Here is a 5140-nt window from a genome sequence, read left to right as displayed (position 1 = left end):
CCAGTTAGACAGGCAGACCCTGCAGGGTCTTAAGGAATGGATGAGAGGATGGTGTAGGGAGGAACTGGGGAACTTTTTGGGAAAGAAGGAGTCTACACAGAGAGGATGGGTAGCCAGATTCGAGCTCCTGCTTCTGTTAAACTAAATTATATCTAAGAGCTTCCCGGGAAAGCTTCCCGCCGCCGGGAAAAAAAAACAAAAAAAAACCCTGAGCGCCACGCCGCCGAAACACCCCCCCCCCCCGAGTGCTGCGCCGCTGGAAAAAATACCCAAAAAACCCCAAGCGCCGCGCCGCCAAAACACCCCCCCGGCAGGCCCCACGCCACGCCTCCGAAATAAAAACAACCCACCCACCCCGAGCGCCGCCCGGCTGAAACAAAAACAACAACAACAACAACAAAACCCGAGCGCCCCCCGCCACCCCAAGATTGGCCGCCCCTTACAAGGTGCCGCCCCAAGCACATGCTTGGTCGGCTGGTGCCTGGAGCCGGCCCTGGACATAGATACAAAGTATTGAAACTACAGCCAATACAATTGCTTGGATTAGTGATTCTCAGCTGTGGGAAAAAACATACAGTAGCTGCCTGGATAGCTCAGTTGGTGGAGCATCAGACTTTTAATCTGAGGGTTCAAGTCCCTGTTTGGATGATACCAATGACTTTTTTACCCCCAATCCCCACATGTATTAATGCCCCTTTCCTTACCATGCCCTGTGCCTGCCCTATCGTCACCAGTGGCTCTTAGCTTATCAGCAGAGGACCCTGGCTGCACAGCTCTTCCCCTCCTAGGGTTCTGTACCCCACGAACATGGCCCAGCTGAGCCCTGCAGCACTACCAGGCGGATGGACGGGCTGGATCCATCTCCCTGGGTGTACTGAGGCTGCAGACTGCGGGTGGCTCTGAGAAAAGGCCAGGGCCAAGTGACCCCTTGACCACCTACCCCAGTCACCCTCTGGCCCTCACCCAGTCCTCTGGCACTGCTGAGAAACCCTTCTCTCTCTCCCCACCTCATGGGCAGTTACATTCGTCCCCCAGGAGGGATCGTCTCCAGCAGGGGCAGACACCTGTGAGGGGGCAAGAGGCTTAGCCCTCTGATCACCCCCTGGGAGTGGTGGGGGGATTCTACTGACCCCTTTTGCCCTGTTTGGGGGGGGTCTGGTGCTAGTACCTCTGCCAGTCCCTAGTGAAGAGACAGGGCACTGCACCCCTGGGTTATATCAGAGAAATGGGGGTGGGATGTAGTACTTGCAATGGTCACATGGGGGCAGCGCAGAATGCTGCAAGCTGGGGCAAGTGGCAGAAACAATGGCTGGAAGCGCCTCTTCCCTGCTGGGGGATAAAATCAACTCCTGATGAGAGGTACACATGGGGCCCACTTGCATTATTCGTGGCTGCCCGTAAAATAGCCCACAGTTGGTTCCACTGGGGCTCGAACCCAGGATCTTCTGCGTGTAAAGCAGATGCGATAACCACTACACTATGGAACCACCTTACAAAAAGAAGCTCCCCTTCCCCCTTTTGTCAGGCCAGGGGTTATACAGCTGCTGTGGGCAGATCCAGGAGATGCTGGGAGTTCACCTTGCCCAGTGCTCAGAGCACTTACCTGCCTGCGGGAAGCCACACAGCTAGGGTCAGCGCGGTGGTTACTTGCAGATCGCTCGCTATGACCGGGTGCTTCCCCAAGGAGGTGTGAAGTCTGCGTGCATGGGGCCAGGGAAGTGGGGCTGGGAAGGACCTGCTTGCTGAGTGCACCCACCCTGGAAAAAACAGTCATGCCCAGAAAGGCTCCTCCTCTGTTGTTGCTCCAATTTGCACCAGTTATAGAGTGACCTAAAATAATTGGCATATAACAATGCCACACTTTTAGCTAGCACTCTTTATTCGGTAGCTCTCACATAGCTTTACAGAGGATGACAAGGTCACTGCCTCCATTTCACAGATGGGGAAACTGAGGTGCGGGGAGACGAGGGTACTCACCCACAGTCACCCAGCCAGGCTGAGACTGGCAGGCAGGGCTGAATCCCAGCCCAGTGCTCTACCCACTAGGCCAACAATACCTCCAGCACCCTGCCTGTGTGAACAATGCTCCCTGCCCCCAGGCAGCGCCAGAGCTAGGAGACAGTGCTGCACAGAACTTGGGGAGTGCTAGCTGGGTGGGGGGGGGGCGGGTCTGGGGGAGGGCTGGATAAAGGGGGGAGGTCAGTGGTAGGTGGGTGAAGGCTACAGGTATCGGAGGGGAGGCTAGTTCAAAGGGGAGTGGATGGTTGTCTGGGATGTTAGGTGGGGGCTGAGTAATGGGGTGTTGGGGGACGCAAAGAGGGGCTGTCTTCGGAGAGTGGATGGGGCCATATGGGGGCCGTGAGGGGCTTTCAGGGGAGAGGTGGGGGTCAGGATGGGCGGTGGGGGGAGACTGGCTGCTGCAGGGAGGGGGGCGGGCGGGCGGCTCTGAACTGCACGTGGTCTTGGGGAGCAGGGGGCGGGGCGAGCCCGGGGGCGGAGCTGGTCTCTCCCCAGCCTGCCGCCTGCAGCTTCGCGGCTCTGGCCATCTCCTGCCTCTTGCTTGCTGACTGGCTCTCCCTCCATGTGCTAGCAGCGCTTAGTGCTCACCCCACTCATCCTCAACGAGGCTTCAGGCTGAAGGGTGGGGAAGACCTTGCCTAGTCAGTGTTGGCTGTTGACTTTGGGAAGACAAAGGCATGTGTCTGTCATCTCCCCACCCCCCCACCCCCCCCCACACACTTTGCCCTGGCTAAACCCTGTTGCAAACATTTGAGTTTTTCCTTTCCAAGCCAGAGGAGGAAAATTTCCCACTGTTCCTGCCCCCTTTGGTGTGTGCAGGGGGAGCTTTTCCATTACAAATTAAGCACTGCCCCCACTCCCCTCCCTCTGAAATGGGTTGGGTGTAGTTTGAAAGACAGTTCTGGGGGGTTTTTCCCTTGAGACTTGGCAACACTACAATCTGGCCAGGCTGGCAGCCATAAACCAGGCTGGAGAGGAGTGTCCTGCTGTGAGTGCCCTGTTTTTGCAGCAGCCCCATTTGCATTCACCCCGGGCTGCATGTTTAATTACTTGGTGGACAGGCACTCACGATAGCTGGGTTCTAGGCCCAGGTCGCCCAAGGTCAACCCGCAGGCCCGTGGTTAATTCCTACCCGTGTTCTGTACCTCAGTTTCCCCCTCTCTAGAATGGGGATAACAACCCTGCTCTGCTAATGATCTAGCACTAGGTGTCATTATTTCTGAAAGCAGCTTTGCCCCAACCTTTCAGCTTGCAGGAGTAGGTTGAGGAGTTGAGCTGAGAGTAGCAGGATGAATCTCTCTCTTTCCTTGCACTATAAATTGGTGCAAAGGGAGGGCTAAGCCAGGAAGGATCACCCCCTCGGGTGCTGCTTCTGCAGCAGGAGGCGAGGGGGGTGCAAATCCTCCCCCTGCTCCTCTTAATGCATTATATGAGTCAGTTTATTTTGGTGATGATCCCTGCCCTGCACCTCCCCCTCCCAGTCCTCCAGCCAGGGTGGGTAGGGGAGGCATGTAGTAATCTGAAACTGACTCTAGGGGGCACCCATGGGTGCAGCATGGAGCAAAATTGGTTAGTGGAAGGAGGGGAAGCAGCAAATAATAGGTTTCAGAGTAGCAGCCGTGTTAGTGTGTATCCGCAAACAGAACAGGAGTACTTGTGGCACCTTAGAGACTAACAAATTTATTAGAGCATAAGCTTTCGTGGGCTACAGCCCACTTCTTCGGATGCATCCGAAGAAGTGGGCTGTAGCCCACGAAAGCTTATGCTCTAATAAATTTGTTAGTCTCTAAGGTGCCACAAGTACTCCTGTTCCTTCAGCAAATAATAGTTTGTATGGGCTAGGGCTAGCTCAGCTTGGTAAGCAGTGCACTCCTCTGAGAGCCCCCCCTCCTGTTATCAGGTGCTGCTGCAATGGGGAGCTTCCCACTTCTACCGGGCCCCTAGGGGACACAATGCTGCCTTCCACCAGTGCAAGAGGATTTGGGGACTTAGGGTACTGTAGGCCCTTCTGCACCAGCACCAGCCCAGCTGCAGAGCAGAAGAGCTGAAACCAAGAGATGACTTGGAGCCATGCCCCGCCCACCCAGGGAGCTGTATTCCTCTCCTATGCTGGTGGGGACAGGGGGGGAGGGCAAGTTTCCCCATCTAATCCCCCAGCCTAGAGAGGGTCCATAACCCCCACAATTGGTGACCACAGGCCCACCCCTACCAGTGCTTAAAGGAACAGCTTCCAACCAGGGCTGTGTGCATGATGCTAACATGAGCAGGGCCAGTGGGGGGGGGGGGGGGGGAGGAGGAAATGTGTGGGAGAGGGGACAATAAGGCATTGTGTGGGCAGAGGGACAGGGAATGACCCCCTCCCCCAAATGGAGTAGCCTATGTACCAGTGGCATAACATTTTTTGAAAGGAGGCCCTTGTTAAAACATTGCCAGCCCAGCAGTTAATGTTCCTCTCACCCCAAGCCTGTGTGGCCCTGTTTGAACCAGGGGACAGCTGTCCACCACTGCTGAGACTAGGAGGAGCCAAGGGGTATGGGGGCCTAGTCTCCCCCAGCCCTCTCAGCCTATCACCAACCAGCAGAGGAAGAATTGGCAAAAGCCAGGAAGTGGGGGTCCTAGGGAAGCCAAGTGATGATGGAGATGGGAATTGGGGGGGTTCATTGCCCTCTGCCTGTGATCCCCCCATTGCAAAATCATACCCCTACCCTCAATCTTTCCATAGAGCCTAAGCCCACTCTGCTGAGCAGTGGCATGAAGGGAGCATGTCCTAGCCCTGCAGGCCTATGTCACCATATACAGCCCACCTGAAGGCCTGCATGCTGAAGAGGGGGAGAGACACACCTACACAAGTCGAGAAGGAAAAGCAGGGGGGGGGCAGGGTGGCTTCACTCACTCTATGACCTCTCTCTCCAGGTACACAGATGAACCTACCATAAACACAGGGAAAGGGGACTTTGGGACCAACATCCTGATTGCCAGCCCTCTGCAGGAGCAGCTAGCCAAAAAACAGCCCCAAGCCAGGGACCAGTTCAGCCCCAGCAGGGCAGGTCCACATACCAACCCAGCCAAGAGATGGTATCCACAGTAAATCAGCTGGCAGTGACACACACACACTGCTGGG

The 5140-nt window shown here is 56.0% G+C and overlaps 1 non-coding gene across 1 annotated transcript; it reads right to left on the bottom strand.

The window, feature by feature from the left end:
* Positions 1 to 1414: 1414 nt before the first annotated feature.
* Positions 1415 to 1487, bottom strand: TRNAV-UAC (transfer RNA valine (anticodon UAC)). Its single transcript has one exon. It is a non-coding gene; the product is annotated as a tRNA-Val (tRNA).
* Between the last annotated feature and the right edge of the window lie 3653 nt (positions 1488 to 5140).

Source organism: Emys orbicularis, chromosome 4, assembly GCF_028017835.1.
Source record: "Emys orbicularis isolate rEmyOrb1 chromosome 4, rEmyOrb1.hap1, whole genome shotgun sequence".
Taxonomy (NCBI): domain Eukaryota; kingdom Metazoa; phylum Chordata; order Testudines; family Emydidae; genus Emys; species Emys orbicularis.
This window is presented reverse-complemented; position numbering and strand designations above follow the sequence as displayed.